The sequence below is a fragment of the Desmodus rotundus genome, chromosome 2 (assembly GCF_022682495.2).
Source record: "Desmodus rotundus isolate HL8 chromosome 2, HLdesRot8A.1, whole genome shotgun sequence".
NCBI classification, from domain to species: domain Eukaryota; kingdom Metazoa; phylum Chordata; class Mammalia; order Chiroptera; family Phyllostomidae; genus Desmodus; species Desmodus rotundus.
Window position 1 is genome coordinate 33,244,610 of NC_071388.1, and position 18,345 is coordinate 33,262,954.

An 18,345-nucleotide genomic window follows, 5' to 3' on the forward strand; every position below is an offset into this window, starting at 1 on the left:
ACATACAATGCCTGGTGGTGGTCCTGTGCTAACTCCCTTCATTAATAGGTCATCATTGCTTAAACCTTCCAGCCTCGTCCATCCATTGTTTTTTAGTTCCTTGTGCATTTACTCAATTCATCCACCCAGCCATTTGTTAAATATTTACTGAGTACACCTCTCTAGCAAAGTGCTAGGCCTGCAGCACACAACAGAGGATAAAGAAATGTACCCTTGGCCCTGGGGAAGCTTACAGTTGAATTTTGCCAATGACTTCTCATTCTGCTTTTTCATTGCTTTCGTCCCTCTGAGAGCCCCAAGGCCATGGGCCTACGCAGAAGTGCCCACTAACAAACAGGAACCAGTCTGGGGTTTTCCTGACTTTGTACAGTAAATTAGGCTGTCTGGTGAATTTCCTTCCTTAGGATATGGTCAGCTTTGTTCAACACAGAACTACTTTCTGGATCAGTTATACGGAAATGGTCTATTTGCACTAATTTTCCCCTTTCTTGAGATCAAATTACTCTCTTTTATCAGTTTCTTCAGTTTTTTCATTTAACAAATACCTGAGTGCCCACCAGTGGCTGGTATTTCTCTCACACTGCGGCAGCTGGCTGTACAAGGAAAACCTCCTGGGTGCTCACCCTTCGGGGAGCAGGCCCAAGCCTTCCTCCCTCTGCTTTCCCCCAGGCGTGTTGCCTTCACCTTTCTCTCTCCTAAGCTCCAAGGGCCCTTCTTATGTCTTCGTCACTCGTTTCCTAAGCCCATTTCTTCTACAGCTCAGTTCCTGAAAATAAGAGAATGGAAGAGAAAAGAAGAGAAGAGAAGAGAAGAGAGAAGAGAAGAGAAGAGAAGAGAAGAGAAGAGAAGAGAAGAGAAGAGAAGAGAAGAGAAGAGAAGAGAAGAGAAGAGAAGAGAATAGGATAGGATAGGATAGGATAGAATAGACCATAATACTAAACTAAGAGAAAATGCTATGGATTTGTGCATCAGAAAAGGAATCTCAAGTATATCTGCATACGTTGTAACTCACTTAGATATCAACATGCCCAGGAAATAAAATTAGGGACGTATTCTCCCCTCTAAATATTCAGGGCATGGTGTTCACGTTCACAGTGTGGTTTGTACGTGGGGGGCGGGTGCACACAGGACAGGCTGATGCAAGTTAACGCCAGAGCCTCCCGTGAAGCAGTAAGCACACTAAGCCTGCATTCCGATTGGAGAAAAGGGAATATCTTTTCCCCGATAATATAATGAAATTCAAATAGCACGGGAATTAGTTTGTTTTTTTATGAAGAGGAATATTTTTTAAGTATTTGTCACCCTCAAGAACGACATGAACCTTTGAGGTTTGTGAGCACACTTGCAACTTCTCTTTGTTAGGCCTGAAAGGACACCATGTGGGCCTGTGAGCTGATAGATTGGGCAATAGAGGAAAAAGGAATTATCAGTTTACCAACTGCCGAGAAAAGCAGGCCAGGTTCACAAGGTAACACCACCCGAGGAGATGGGAGGGATAGGCTTTTCCTGATGCACAGAATTCCTGGGCTGCTCATACCTGAGTTCAGTTAGCACGCTAGTAAACCAAACAGCTTGCCTCTGGTTTTCTAACAACCTGTCTTTCATTAGTTTCCCAAATAAAAGCCAAAACCAACAGACAAAAACAATGTAGCAATAAATAAAACAAAATACACGTTTATATACATTTTTTTAAATTGTGCTAAAAAACATTTTATGTGTCCTGCACACTGACCCCGAAAAGGACTGTCAGGACGATGGCGAGACTCAGTTTAGTCCTGGACCAGAGAGCTTTGACACAGTTGCTGGTCTTCGGTTCCTCACCTCTACAAACGCACATCACTGCTGAAGACAGTTTGAGAAGACAAAGAAGAGCACTTATTACAGATCTATCTCTACACTTCTGTGGCCAAGTCCAATGATCCATTTGCACTTAAATTCCCTGCTGCCGGGGAGTTGGCTTGCATCTGTTAATAAGAGAGCGTATTAAAATTTTATTGCTTCATTCAAATATCTACCAAGTTCCTACTATCTGCTGTGCACTGTGAGGCACCACGAATTCAAGAACGATTAAGACACACTGTCTTCAGAAAGCTGGCAAACTCACAGAGAACGCAGCCTCCATGGCCCACGAACAAAAGTATACTGTGTGCAAACGAAGCTGTGCATGGAAGTGCCATGCACACGTGGAGAGGGGCGGGAGTGATCCAGCATGCAGGGAAAGGGGGGTGTAGGAGAAGACTCCAGAGAGGCGTAGGATGTGTCCCTATAAATGGACAAGGGAGGAAAGGCATCCTTTTCAAAGAGCCAAAGAGCAGAAGAGCACCTGGCATGCTGTGGCCCTGAGAATCCCTGCAGAGAAAGCAACTGAGACAGGGCCGGAGGGAGGGAGGGAAGGAGAGGGAGGGGGAGAGGATGTGTGTATGTATACTGGGGAAGCTGGAAAAAGTTGAAAAGACATGTGACAGCCACACTGAGAAAGTTCTTGCAATCATCTGACTCAGTGTTTCTCCAAAATTCATATGTTGAAATCCTCACCCCCAAAAGTCTTACACTAGGAGATGGGGTCTTTGGAAGGAGTTTAAGCCATGAGGGTGGAGCCCTCATAAATGAGATTACTGATTTATAAGAGAGCCTCCAGAGAGCTCCTAGCCCCCCTTAACGACAGGGGAAGGACCTGGCATGAACCAGGAAGAGGATCCACACCAAAAGGGGGCTGTGCTGGTGTCTTAATCTTGGACTTCCCAGCCTCCAGAGGTGTGAGCAATACATGCTGTTGTTTATAAGCTGTCCAGTCGGCAACAGCTTGTTATAACAGCCTGCACAAACTGAGACAGATCTGGAATGCCATGCTAAGGAGTTTCAGATCCAATCTTTGGTGATGGAAAGCACAGGACTTTAGCTGTGGAGTAACATTGTCTAATCTGTGTTTTACAAAGAGCACTCTGCAAAGCTGGAGGAGCAATATTCCAGGATTCCACCTACTTGAGCAGTGCTCACAGTAGAAAGGGAAAGAAGGCATTGAGGAAGAACTTAGTAACCAGCTGAGTTCGGGGACAGGGAGGCACTAGGGTCAAAGATGGCCACATTTCTTATTTAAACAAGGAAGTTTTGCCATGAGAACCCAGCCTTACCCAACTGCCATCCACAAATAAATATACATCAAAAGACCTAGAGTATGTAGTAAGAAAATTAATTCCTGCTTATATAAGGAAACATAAGAACAGAGTTCTATAATGTGCCCCTTTTTTTAGAACTTCCATTCATGCACACAACAGGTCTGTATTAGCACTATGGTGACCGACATGGTGCCCGACACTGTACTGGGGACAGCGAAGTGAACAAGACAACACGTCAACTCTTTCGAGGATGGTGGGGGTGTGGGGGGTGCTGCAGTAACAACCATACAACATAAGAGAGCTCAGCAGTGACTGAAAGCACAGCAAAGTGATGGAGGAGGACAGGGTTCTATTCTAGAGCGATGGTCAGGAAAGGCCTCTCTGATCGGTGATATTTAAGTAGAGATCTCAAGCAAGCGAGGACGCAAACCCCAGTGCAGTGGGACCCCTTCAGTTCGTATCTCACTAACTGAGCAACACTCACTGCACTCCTCAGAATCTGCGTCCACACCCTAGAAGAGATCTGCTATGAAACCAGCCCCTAAGAATTAGACCTGGGTCGCTCATGGAATGTCCAGATGTGTTCTCAAAAATTTCTGTAGAGACATGGTCAGGTCCTCCCTCAAGTTCATGGCTATTAGATTCTGCACACGGTGCATGCCACCTCCAGGGGCTTCATGCCTCCTGAGCTTACGGCCAACAGAATGACTTTGCCATTCTCTCTGCCTACCCGACCACAGGGTTGCTGAGTCTCATTTCACTTGGGACTGCCAGGGTCTAGCACTGAGCTTGGCACAAAGTGAAGAGTCAATAAACACTTAAACAAATGAATAAAAGTCCTGATTTTGAATTATGTCTGAGGGAATAATATACTTAAATTTGTTAGAAAATCCCATAATGTGTGTATCCTCTTCACAGCATTAAAACCAAACATTTGCCACTGTGCCCTTACAAAAGTCACCAATTTCTCTTTTCAAGTAAATTTAAATCAGAAAACAGAACTGAGTTTTTTCAAATTCTTCATCTGCCTTAACATTCATACCTACATGTAATATAAAGAATATAAACATTTTGGAATTAGTAGCGATTGATGTACATTGTGAGCATATTAAACATCACTGAATTGTACACTCTAAAAGGGTGTACAATTTATGAAATGTGAATCATATCTCAATAAAGCCATTAATTTTTATGAGAGAATAGAGGACTCTCAATAAAAGATCATTGAGCATCTGTGTCTCATCAGCAAAAACAGATTTGCAATGCTACCAATTTTTGCTTTAATTACAAAAGCCATTATTGGTTTGAATACAGAATAAATGTTAATATCTCTGAATAATCTAGACAAAAGGGTACAAATGAGCCCTGGCTGGTGTGGCTCACTGGATTGAGTGCCGGCCTGCAAACCAAAGGGTTGCAGGTTCGATTCCCAGCCAGGGCACATGCCTGGGTTGTGGGCCTGGCCCCCAGTTGGGGCCATGCAAGAGGCAACAACACATTGATGTTTCTCCTCTCTTTCTTCCTCTTTTCCCCTCTATCTAAAAATAAATAAATAAAATCTTTTAAAGAAAAGGTACAGATGAGAAAAAAATTGTGCTATTAAAAGTTATAGAATGGACAGCTTACCATTAGTTATGAAAGCAGATTTTAAATTCTGTTCATTCTGATGAGTTCACAATGGCTGATGAGCTCAAAGCTCTTTACTTACTTAATGAAAGCATCAAAAATAAAGTCTTAGCTATTTATGATAAACTGAGAGGGAAAACAAAGCAGAAAAAAACATAGTTGAAAAGCACAGTTAATACCGGGTCCTCATTTTAACCAATCATAGCAACAGGGCACCATCTGCCAGAATGTCAGCAATGAAGAAACACTGACTTGTTTTCACTTTCTTTCCCTAGGTGACATCTAAATAACAGTATATGGTGGCTTTGTGAAGTATCAGCCTGGTTGGGCTGAACTACATCCCCCAGAATTCCCTCTTGCCTGTTTCCTGTGAGGGTTGACTGCCAGAAATATTCCATCCTGAAAGCTGGAGCAAAGGGAGGCAGCAGACTTGCTGCAACCTACACACTCCTATTCCCAGTAATGCAAGCAAATACTAACCTACTGCTGTTGTGAAGGGAATTTGCAGGTAATTAAGATATCTAATCAGTTCACTTTGTAAGTCAAAAGGGAAATTACACTGAGTGGGACTTATACAATTAGTTTAAAAGCCTTTAAAACAGGGCTTAAGCCATCTCTGAGTTCAGAAACTCCAAGCTTTAGCCCTGCCCTTGGGGTCCAGCCTGCCCATGATATTAATTTCTTGACTGCTTGCCTTATGGATTTCAAGCATCCTTAGCCAGTCCTACCATTGAGTTAAGCCAATTCCTTAATAGACTAATCCCTTAATCAATGTAAACTACTAGCTCTGCCTCTATGGTAAACCCTGGCTGAGTCCTGTTACAGTTATTACTGTTGAGAAGACACAGGGAAAGACCTCTTAGCATGGAGCATCCCAAAAGACACTAAAGAATCTCACTCTTATATGAGCTCTCTTCCAGTCTCTTGCAATAATGACCAGGAAAACAGAAGATTGTGGGTTAATGAACTATTTAAAAACTGAGATTTATAATACTCCAGAGCTATGGAGCGAATTAAAAATGCCTGCAGCTAGGTATGACTATCTACAATACCTAAGCTCTGGCCCATGAGACGTAAGCAGAAGTGTTAGAATTCTGAGCCAGAGCCTTTAAAGGGAGCTGGCATGCCCTTCTCCCCTCTTCATCCTCTGCCTGTAGTGTGAATATGACGTCTAGAAAGCTGCAGCGGCCCTCCTGGACAAGGAGACATCCTGGAGATGGCAGACGGGAGAGCTGGCGAGAGCCTGGTGACTCCTGCAGCTGTCACGCCAGCTCACAGCTGCCTATGTCCAGACCGCACTTCCATGAGAAATAAAGCCACTATCGGGGTCTCTGATCCTGGCAGCTAAACACAATGCCTGACTGATAAAAGGACTGCTTTCTCCAGTTTGCCTAGTCCCTTAGTGGTAGATGAACTCGTCCAACTTGCTACATTAGAAGGAATGGGGCTCTGTTTCATTCCACTGCTAGGTGCGTGGGGACACATTAAGTGTTTAAGAGGATTAGAGCAGACAGTCACCTTACAAGCTCATCTCTGCCTCTCCGTGCTTCTATTCTTCGGCAAAAGGCTCTGAGAAAAGATTTTAGTCTGTGAGAAATGGCCTCACAAAGCCACTAACTTTAATTCCCACAGAATAGAATTTCATACGGCAAGGCTGTGGTCGCATCCAAATCCACTTATTCAACAGATTTGTGCTGTCAAAAATCCGCTCCACTCTCTCTTTAGATAGGCTCTGTCTTTCCACACTGGAGTCATCTAATTCCTCCCAAACCAACAATTCTTGAGCATGTCTGGGGTATATTTTTTGCTGAATGCAAACCACACGCTCATTTCAAAGCCTGTAATTCAGTTCAGTAGCAATGGGCTTTCTGGGTATGTGTGAACATAACCAGCGAGAGTGGCACACACGTGTGTGGCAACCTTGCCCTTGAGCTCCACTGTGTCAGTATATCATGGTGAAAAGCTGCCTGAAACAACCAGCAGTGGACAACTGTGAGAGAAAATAATATCAGGCCCGAGGCCGAGAGAGAAATGAAGGGATTAATACAGAAAACACAGCAAGAGATATCAAACAGAAAGAAGTTGATGGTTTCCATACCTTTAGCTTGAAGTAAACTTTTTTTCTCCTCAAACTAACTATAAAAGCCTGGATCAAAGTAATACCATAGTGCAAAAGTGTCAGATGTCTCTATTACCCTGGGTCATTTCCGACACGGCAGTAACTTTGACTCCTTTTTATAGAGGGAGGAAGGAAGGTGAAGTTAACAGTAATCACAACTCTGAATAGTTAAACTCGGGAAACTGTAAGTGTGAACACTATGGGACAAACTGTTTCCAGCATGAGCTACTATTGTGCCTCAGCTCCTTTGTTTGTGCCATTTCCTTCCTTTCCCTGGACAATCCTCTCTGTCTGGTTCTTGGGCCCCTCACCCTGCCACCGTCCCTTAAACACTGGTGCCCCTTGGGGTTCCGAGCTCTAGTGAGTCCACCTGCTGACTGCCACTCTATGCCCTCATGGGGAGGGGCTCTCATAGACATTCATGGTTCCACCAAGTTAACGACTCTCAGTCCAACCATTCCTCCCCCTTCTTTGTCCTGAATGCCCAGATCCTGCGGAACACCTATCTCATCAAGTTCAAAACTGAACATGACTGAACTTCCCTGCCTCGCATCAATATTCCATCCTCTTTCCAGCCACACGTGTGCCACCCTTCACATACCATACTGCAGTTACCACCTCCACCATGCACCCAGAGGTCGTGTTCACCATTCTTTCTAGTCTGTCTTATTTTTACACTAAGAGCAGTGGGGGCTAGGTGACCCCCAAATGAAATCATGCACGCTGAAAATGTAGATGGACCAGAGACTCCCGGCTTTCGAACATTCATCGGCACCAGCTGATCTGCAGAGAAGAAGGGAACCTTCAGACAGAGGCCACTGTGATTTCTGGGGGCCAAGCCAGGAGAGCGAGGAGAGGTTATTGCCCTCCCCACTCCGGACCAGCTGAGACTGCTGCCGTCAGCAGCTACAAGAAGAAATGTCGCTGGCTGTCATCTTCCTTGCCTCTGAGTCACAGAAAAACAGACTCAGCAACTTCAGGCTCCCAGAGACAAACTTCTGTGGGGCATAGAGCTGGTTCCAACTTCCTTCTGAAGCTCCATCCCCCAGATTAGCAAACAGAAGAACAAGGCCTGGCAAGAGTCTTCCTTGGCATAAATCCTGTTCTCCAGGAAGGCACCTGTAGCTATGGCAGGGGGACCTCACCTTCAAATCCCTTTGGCCTACGGTCATCACCAAGGAAGCCAAAGCAGAAGACAGCAAAGAGGGTGGGGCTCTACAAACACGCTTTCAGGGGCTCCCAAAGTACCTGGAGGGGACTTTTTAAAAACTTTTTATTTATTTATTTATTTATTTATTTATTTATAGAGAGAGGGGAAGGGGGGTAAGGAGAGAGAAACATCAATGTGGCAGAAACATCTATCAGTTGCTTCTCGTTCACACCCCGGCTGCGGACTGAACCCACAAGGCAGGCATCTGCCCTGACCGGGAATAGAACTGGTGAACTTTTTGCTTTGCGGGGCCAATTCTCAACCAGCTGAACCACACTGGTCAGGGTAAGACTTTTATTAACGGTCCTCCATACCCCCATTTGAACACAAGCCAGCGAATTCCACATCATTTCTATTAACCGGACTTCATGTAAACCCTAGGCAGGGCAGAGGCATACATTTCCCACTCTGTCTCCTAATTTTCACCCCTAATGGCTCCAGTACTTTTTCCTGCCTCCTGACCACCCCTTTCCAAACATTTCTACAGATTGCTATCAGTGATCTTCAAGAAACATAACTCCAGTAGTGTGTTGGGCTGGCTCATCTCAGCTCCTAAGAACTGACTGGTAAATTTGGGAGAATTTTTATGAATCAGTTGTTAAATACAGAAATTAATTCATTCATATTAATTCAAATTAATTCACATAAACTTACAATGAAATAAATTATATCAAACTCACAGGTTACAAATACTCAAAATTAGTCACTTCTTTATTACTTCAGTACATTTTAGTAACATCTACACTCTCGAGGTTACTTACATCTATTTTACCTGTAAGAGGAAATACTGTATAATGTTATGCTACTGCACCTCTCTTCCCAATTCTCTGTAACTTGAAACCAGCCATAATGAGAATACTTTCACAGAGAAACTGAGAAACCCTACGAATAGCTTGATTTTTGATTTGTTGATTGTCTAGGCTTACGAAAGTGATAGAGAAAATCTTGATAAAATTTGCAGTGCCTATAATGCGAATAAAGTGCTGAGGAAATACTCTTCCAGCGCTATCCAATGCAGCCAGAAGATGCTTAGTGAACAAATGAAGTTCTGAGATGTGCCTTCACTGTTCCACTTATTCTTCCTCCACACTGTAACAGGAAAACATCAACCACCTTCTTTCATCAAGTGTAACCACAGGTGGGCTATGAATATAAGAGTTCAGTGAAAACCAACAGAAACCTGTCAGAATCAACTGGCTACATGGACTTTACCATAGAGTATAGTATACTTTATTATTATTTGTAAACTGTTTGCTACACATCCTTTATATCAGTAAAATTTATAATAGACGTATATATATACATGTATATATGGTGTCCTCACTTAATGTCATTGGTACTTTCTTGGAAACTGCAACTTCAAGTGAAACAATGTATAATGAACCCAATTTTACCACAGGCTAATTGATATAAAAAAAGAGTTAAGTTCCTACATCGTATTTTTAGTCACCAAAAACATCACCAAACTTCTAAATGAAGACCTAAACACTCCTAATATTAAACACTGAAATAAATGTGAGCTATACATACATTTAAGAAAGATTAATACAAACAAGAAAATTCTTTTCTACCCCACTTATTCTAGTGCAGGGTCAAGGGTGGCCCAGAACCTCTCCTGGCAGCTCAAGGTGGGACCCACCCTGGACAGGCTGCCCTTGCGTCCAAGGACCACTCACACACACCCCACACGCACTCAGACTGGAACAATGTACACACGACAATTCACCCCCCCACATACATCATTGAGATGTAGGAGAGAACTGGAGAACCAGGAGAAAACCCACACAGACACGGGCAGAACGTGAAAACTCCACATAGCCAGTGGCCGGCTGGGAACCTTTTTTTTTTCTCATCAACATTATAACAAACAACATTAAATGAAATGACACTATTCAAAGACTTACTGAATATGTATGTATACACATTCATTTTTCTGGAGAGCTGGTTGTTAAACATTTATCAGCACATTGTGGCATAAATTGGATTAGGTGGTTCCCTTGTTAAAAATTCCTTAATAGCTAGCTCCCTGTCCCGGCCACCTTCTATGCACTGCTTGAAATCCTCTCAAACTCACCTTGCATGCCAGCCGTTGGCATGGTAGCCAGTTCCATGAAGATTCCAGTTTGCTTCACAACAGTGCAACCTAACAGGGCTCCTCTAGTCCAGGCTCCTCTGAAGCTGCTGCACCTGGCACCCATGGGAACCCGCCTGGCAGTCAGACATGCGCAGTCTAAAAAGTGGGGCTGCCTTGATTTAATGGCAGAAATGACACATGGATGAAATCTTCTCTCCTTTGTCTCCAGGTAAACTGTGCTGGATGCATTTCCTAAGACTTATCCTGAGAAGATCCCTCAGAATCCAGCAACCAGATGCCTATGGCAATGACCAACCCCATGATGCCTCCTTCCCCATGTGACTCTCTCCGGTCCTTCCCTCCTGCTCCGCAGATGGCCTTGGCACAAGACCTTCCTCTAGCATAGAGCCCAAGATCCTTATCTTAGCAAAAGGCCCTTTGAAGCCGCCCTCCACCCCCTGTCCTGCTTCGCACCCCTTCCCATCTCAAGTGCTTTGTCCACCTGTTCCCTGAGCTCGGAATTCTCCCCAAATGGGTGTGTGGAGAGTTATAAAAATCTCTACTTTACTGCCACCACAACTTTAGAAATTGAGGAAACTGCGGCCCAGGGTAGAAATATCCGGCCCAAAGTTTTCAATGACTAATTTAAGACAGAGCTGAACACACTCTCCTAGTTTTTATGGGCTTCTGCTTCTGGTTCCTAAAGTGTTCACAAAGATCTCTATTCTAGTCCTGAAAGGCTACTGAATTAATGTTTCCTCTTTCTAACTCCCAACATGCATGGATTTCCATTTCCCTTTAAACTGGTACTTTTGACTGCCTGAGCCATTTTGTCTCTCACTGTGACTCAATCCAATCCCTGAGACATTGGCTGGCCACTTTATACAAGCACTTAGGATAAGTGCAGTGAGGAAGACAAAAATAAATAAGACATGTTCTTTACTCAGAAGAAGTTTATAATCCAATGGGAAGCCAGGGTGTATACTAATGCCTTAGTACATGGTATGATTATTACAAGGGAGAGTCAAAGAGGTTTCAAATATCTGCTACACCTATTTAAAATATATACACAGAACACAAAACCAAAAACTTCTCACATGCATAAATGGGAGGAAGATCACGTAGATGTAGCAAGAAAACTAAAAGCAAAATGAAGAAGAGCTGGAAAAGAAGGCTATTTACAGATGTAAGTGTTTCAGAACTAATGATTTACCCAGATGAACCAATCAACACACACATGAATGCTGGATATATATAAGCCATTTCCTTTTTTATTATTACTTATTAAATTTATTTTTTATTGGTTGTCCATTACCACTTATCCTCCTTATACCCCTTCCACCTCCGCCTGCAATCAACACACTGTTGTCCATGTCCATGAGTCCTTTTTGCTTTTTGCTTCATCTCTCCATTCCCTAACCACCCCCTAAGACCTGTCAGCCTGCTCTCTACCCATGAGTCTGCCTCTATTTTGCTTGTTAGTTCAGTTTGTTCAGTGGATTCCACATATGAGTGAAATCAGACGGTACTTGTTTTTCTCTGACGGGCCTATTTCACTTAGCATAATTTCTCCAGGTCCATCCATGTTGTCACAAAGGGTACATTTTCTTCTTTTTTATGGCTGAGTAGTATTCCACTGTGTATATGTACCATAGTTGTTTCATCCACTTATCTATGATGGACTGACACTTGGGCTGCTTCCAGATCTTTTGTAAGCCATTCTCTTTTTGTACAAACATATTTTATAATATTTCAGACTAACAAAAACCCTCAAAACCTTGACTATAATTATGCAGAAAGAGATTCTGAGAGCATCTGGTTTTAAAGAAACAAAGGCCCCAAGAGGTTCATTTTCCTATCCGATCTATTTCCCAGGGGATCCTGCCACCACCATTCTTCCCCGACAACTTGGACTTGCCTCCTTACTCTCCCTTGACTTCTCCCGCTCCTTCATCCCCAGGAACCAATCAACTACCAAATCTGTGGCTTCTGTGCAGATCCATCCCACAGCTCCATTCCTCCCACCTTTGAGCTCTTCTTCAGGCCACCTGTGTGCAGATTGGGCATCCCCAGTAATTCCGCAAGCACTCGTTCTCTTCCCAAGCCATCCATCACGTCGGAGTTGCCATTCTTAAGCATGGCTCTGATCACGCTGTTCCCTTGCTGCCAAAATCCAAAAGCCATGAACATCGTAAGTTTGACTCTCCAGCCCTCTCATTCTCAGTTCCATCTGTTTCTAGTTGTTCCTTTCCCCACACCTACCCTCCACTCCACCTATGCTAGACTAGACTTCTGCTCCCACATACATCCTGCAATCTCCCTCCCATCAGGAGATTGAAATGGTGTCATTCCCCCAAATGCCCTGCTTGTCAAGATCCCGCTTAACCTCTCCCTCTTCCATTAGAGCCTCTCAGATCTCCAGCTGTTCATTAACCTTTTGGCCCATTTCTCCACATTCGGTTTCCTACTGCACATTACTCGTACTTATTCCACAGCATTTAATCTTTGAATTGTGCTCACTGATGTGTCAGCTAAACCATTAGATCAATGGTTCTCAAATCGTGGTCCCCAAACCAGCAGCATCAGCATCATCTGGGAACTTGATAGATATGCAAATTCTCCACCCAGCCTGACACTCCAGGGTGAGGCCCAGCTTTCTGTATTCTGATGAGCCCGCTAGGGGCTCCTGATGCACAGTGGAGTGTGAGAACCACTACGCTAGACCCTAATCTCTCGAGGACAGTTAATGTTAAAAGGACTAAGGTTAATTCGTTCTAGCTTGAGAGCAGGGCCTGACACAGGGAAGAGCACTAGTGCAATTTCTGGAAATAACTTGCCCAGGGTTAGTGGCAGAAACAAAACCAGAACTCAGGTTATCCCTCATATCACACTAGAGCTCTTTCCAGCATGTCCATAGTTACTAACAGTGAATGTAGACCATTTAAATTCAGGCATAAGCATCTATGTGGAGTAGACAGTGTGCTTCAATTACCTAATATGACAGCCTGTACAATTAACACATCAGGTCATTTACAATCTGTAACTTTAAAAAGGATGAGTTAGTTCAGCTGGCCAAGAAGGCTTACTCAGAGAAGTCCTACTTGTACAAACAGAGAGATCCTGCAGGAACTGAAGAATAGTTGGCCACTGAATTTGCATTCTTCAAATTCCTTACAGGACTCACTATGAAAGTAAATTATACCCACAAGATGGTTTTAGATGCAACCACTTACACATCTTCTACTCTCATAATTCTAAAGTCATCTTTGCAGCATTACGCAGCAGATCTGTATTTTGAAGGAAACCAAGATGCTGTTTTGGGAAATAATGTCATGCTGTGAGAAGAGGCTCCAGTGGGCTGGTGAACCCAGGGACTAATTTAGGGTCTAAGGACCCTTAGCTGGGTGGTCACCATCCTCTCCGCCCTGGAGCTATACCTCTCTTGCTCCAGATCAGTTCCGGGACTGTGGCCAAGAGGACCCTAAGCCCAAAGAAGCCCAGGCCTTCTCTGAAGCAACACCTTTCCCTCCCTGCCCAGACCCAGCGTGGTTTGCAGACCTTTACAAAGGGGAGAAATTGTATTCATCATTTTTGGTGAGTCCTGCCCACCAAACATAGGGTCTTTTCAAATAATGTACAAATTTCATAGCCTCCCTGAGTCCTTTGCACTAAGAAAGCAGGGTGTAAGGAAACTTCTACTGCATAGATATAATAAGATTAAGGGTCTATAACAGTGAATTGAGGGGAAGCAGAGTTTGCCACCCCCAAAATATGAGAATGCCTTTGGGATACTGGTTATTTTAAAATGGCTATTTTTAAGAAACAAAAGACTCAGAAAGAAGCTTTGACTTTCCATAAAAGAATTTAGAAAGAGAACCCGCTCCAGGAAGGGAGCTATCATCACAGATAACTATAATTTAATATAAACTAGTGTGTGATAGAGAGAAACCTCAAGGCCCATTCGATCAAAGTCCTCTGATGCCCCATTGTGAGGGACGGCTCAGCAAACATTTATGTACAACCATTTGCTTTTCTAGCTCCATGTGAATTGCCTTCCTGCCCTTTGAAATTCCAAACCACAATCCCTCCCCTCTCCTTTGCTCAAGATAACTGTGCCATCTGTCCTCCGGTCTCACAGTCCTATGGAACCCCCATATGTACGTATTTTCTCCTGTTAAGGTGTCTCATGTTAGGTTAATTATTAGTCCAGCCAGAATTTAGAAAGGTAGAAGGAAAATTATTTTTCCTCCCCCACAGAATAAACAAATAAATTGAGAACCAAGTCCTGGGTGGCATCAGGAGACAATGTTCTAATTACAGTCAATTAAGTAAAGTGCTTATTTGTTATGCTTAATTTGTGCTTAATTACTATGCAATGTAATACTGACTTCTCAAAACGTCCTAAATTAATACTGTTATCCTTTATTTAATTACAACAGTAAAGTCTTCAGGCCTCTCTAGCCAGATTTCAAGGCCCAGCTCTGGATAGATTACCCGATCCTCCTGGGGACTGACCACAGGCCAAGTTCACTTGGCCACTTGCAGAGTCAGCCATGCTGCAATGGGCCCCATCCTCCTCTCAGGGGTGAGCTCTCAGTGAGGCATCAGAGAGCACTAGGCTGCACTGGTCACCCACCACGCACAAGCCACTAACCAACGCCTCATTCACAAGCATGTTTCGGGCCCAAACGGCCACGTCATCTGGTATCTGAGTGTAATTGTCTGCCCACAACTTCAGTTTTGTTTTTTTTTTAAAAGAGGATTTGCCTGCAACCAAAATCACTCTCTCAAGTATTTACATGTATGTGAACTGGCACAGAAACAAGAATACAGAAAATCACTGGATTTTAAAACAGAAGTAACCAATGAAATACAAAAGAAAATTTACAGCATTAAGAGAAGTAAATGGAGTAAAATGTTTTTTGTATGTTTTCTCTCTATTTTAAGACCAGTCAATGGTAGGATCTGCTATAGGTTACACTTGTACGTGCTTTAAAAAGAGGTGAAATACATGTTTACATACAGTTTATTTAATTAGATTCCTTAGTAGAGAAGAAAATTGCACTGGGAAGATTTGTTTTAGGAAACAGAAAGCATGGGTGACTGGCATGGGGGGTTCCATAACCAGTCTCACCCTTCTCCCAGTGGTAAGAATGAGAAGAGCATATTGAGTAGCGTTTTCAAAGTTTCTATTTAATTTAAGGAAAATCTGAAGAAAAAAGAAAAGAAAGCCAAAAATTATTCCTAACTATAAAATCCCCATTGGTGATCTCAGCAATAATTGAAAGTACTTAGGACAAACTCAGTTTACAATAAGGGCAAAATGCCTTTTGATCTCTACTGCTCAAAAATAACTTAAATACTTAGATTTTAACTTGACTCCTGCAAAAAGATAAAGCATAATTAAATCCTAAGTGGTAACTTGCTTTTTATTGTCCCAAATGAATAAATGGAAAAATAGGATACTTAAAAGAAAAGGAGAGAAGAATTTTTTTAAACTAGGAACAACAATTTTCTAACATTTTAAGACAGCAGAATGTTTGTGTTTGAATAAAATCTTTAAAAATCCAAATATAAGTAATAACATAGTATTGGATTATAACCCAAAGTGTGAGATACATATCCATGAGTCCATACTGATATGCAAATAGTAGAATAAATAAATAAATGGAAATAAAAAGCCAAATACCCCATGTAGAAGAATTCCAGTAATTTATGCAGCTATGCACCCCTCTCCAGGAGGTAAAACATACCTCCCTCTCATATACTGCCGCAGCCAGGGCCACTTCCTAGCTGTGCTGTCTCATGGCCATGCTGTCTCACAGCCCTGCTATAACACAATTGAGCTCTTTGCATTGAATAAAGTTTCCTTCTTCACCACACCCCAAATTAGGGACTCCTGTTGCTGCTAAATTGGAGCCAACAGGCATCAGTTGATAGTTGGTGTGTGACAGACCTGGAAATCTGAATTTAAATAAGTTCCCAGGTGAATTTGCTTAGCCAGACATTAAAATTAGTATGATTGGAGGTGGGAGGAAGGCAAGTTATTTAGGGGCAGACGGATAGAGTCAAAAGAATCCCATATCAACAAAAAAAATAGAATCAAGGATTAAATTGAGCGCTGTTGAGCTCTAAAATGTCTGAAACCAATCTGTACCAGCTAATAGGAAAAGGTAGATAAAAACAATACATAACAAAGTGTATTCCTTTCCCCCCAAACACATCCCCAAATTCAGAGCCATTGTGATAACTAAAAGAAAAGAATTAGTCAAATCTCATTGGTCACAAGAGAAAGGAGGGAGTAAAGAAGATTTGATGTTGCAGAGGGAAAAAGCCAGTAGAGTGCCGACGAATGCCTAATTAGTTGTGGACATGGGAGAAGCCCTATAGGTTTGCCAATTCCCATGGTGTAAATATTCCCACCACAGCTGCTTCCAAGCTCCCAACATGATGTCGCTTTAACATACAGTTTGAGAAAAGATGTGCGGTAGCTACAGTATCTTTACCATATAGAAACAACAGGTGTAAATAACTTCAAGAACATAGGAAGCAGTAACTTGTAAATTTAGGAAAATGATTAGTAAGTGATGACTCGTGGTATTTATTACCTTTGTTTTCAATATAATTTATTTGTTTAAAATCTAGACTGCAGATGATTTATATTTTAATAATGGCATGTTTAACAATCAGTTCGTGAAATTCCGAAAATTTAAAAATCAGCTCTCAGGATGAGCCAGCTCTGGCACACCACAGGCAAAAGCTTTAAAAAACAGTCCACTGCCTTGCCTTTCCTTGTCTCTTTTCAGGTCTTAGTTTTCTCTTTCCTGCAGTAAGGATTGGCAATGCTTTCCCTTCTGCTCCTAGGAGCCCCACGGTTCCAGCGGCTGAGGGGCAGCTGGTGTCAGGAGGTGTGCAGGCAGGGGAGATGTGAGGAAGCAGCTGGCTCACTGTCCAAATCTAGGAATTGCCAACAAAGACAGCTCTGCCTTGGGATGTTCTGAATACTGGGATATCACAGAAGAGCTCAGTCAGAAAAGTGGTGCTTGGGGGTAGAGGTGGGAAACAGTACCCACCATATCTTTTAAGCGTGAAAACTGCTGGTCTAGGCTACTGACTATTGACGGACATCCACGACTCATGCAGATGTGAAATGCCCACACCCTACACATATGCCTATCAATAAAGAGAATGAATCACGCTTCTCCTACCGAATGCTATGCTTCTCCTAGTACATAAATCATGTTTCTCCTATTAAATGCTATGCTGTGTTATACATTACAAAAATCAAATTTTCTAACTAATGCCAAAGTACACATCCTGAAAGTACAGTAATTATCAAAGGATGGAGTTATTCCATTCTCTCCGGCTGTAACCAGCTTTGTTGCCAGAAGTCTGTCTACTGCTTCTCATCACTGGGGTCTCGATGAATCTCACTGTCACACAAGAATTCCTTCTGAGGAAAATGCATGTGTCCTTCTTCCGTAGTCCTGTAGGGCCACAGCACCCTGTCCACTCTAGCACTGATTCCAATTTGCTTTATTTATGGACGTGGCTCCTGCTGGATTGGAGGTGGAGAGGGGAGGGTGATGTATGGAGGAGGGGAACCTAACATTTATCGTGTCATTCCACTTTACACTTTATTCCACATTATGCACTTTACAGCATTTTCCTGCACTCCTTACAATAATCCTATGAGAGAGGTACTATTTGTATCCCCATATTACAGATGGGGAAACCAAGGCAGAGAGGATTTTTAAGCTACTTGTCGCAGACCATGTGGTGCTGGATACGGATCCAAGCTCTCTGGCTCCAAAGCGGAGGCCCATTGTCATTGTTCCTCCCAGCGAGGACCTGGGGGGCCCAACAGTACCTTACAAGCCTCACACACCTGCTTTGGTTAGCCACTGCCCCATGACCCTGCATTTCCAGCCAAGACAGTGGCAGTCTGGGGTTGGGACTGGGGTGAGAGTTAGGGTTAGAGTCTTGCTCCATGTTTCTAGCTTTGAAATACTTACCATCTGATGGGTTGGCCAAACAGTGCATTTGGTTTTCCGCATAAGCTGGCTCTAGTAGAGCTTAGTTGTCTTTAACTTCATTCGAAACAATCTTGTTAGATTGTATTGTGACACCTGTCATCTCAGCATGCATTTTTTTTAAACTTATCAAAATTGGTGAATTTTGGTGTAGCCATCTTAATATT

The 18,345-nt window shown here is 42.9% G+C and overlaps 1 protein-coding gene across 2 annotated transcripts in view; it reads right to left on the reverse strand.

The window, feature by feature from the left end:
* PLD1 (phospholipase D1) overlaps window positions 1-18,345 on the reverse strand; it is a 182,520-nt gene that overhangs the window by 158,963 nt on the left and 5,212 nt on the right. The window contains exon 1 of one of the 2 annotated variants that reach the window (XM_071220569.1): window positions 12,171-12,296. The exons of the other annotated variant lie outside the window; for it this stretch is intronic. The gene's annotated coding sequence lies outside the window, so the exon portion shown is untranslated. Of the gene's footprint in view, window positions 1-12,170; window positions 12,297-18,345 lie in introns of those variants that run through there. 2 annotated transcript variants of the gene reach the window in all.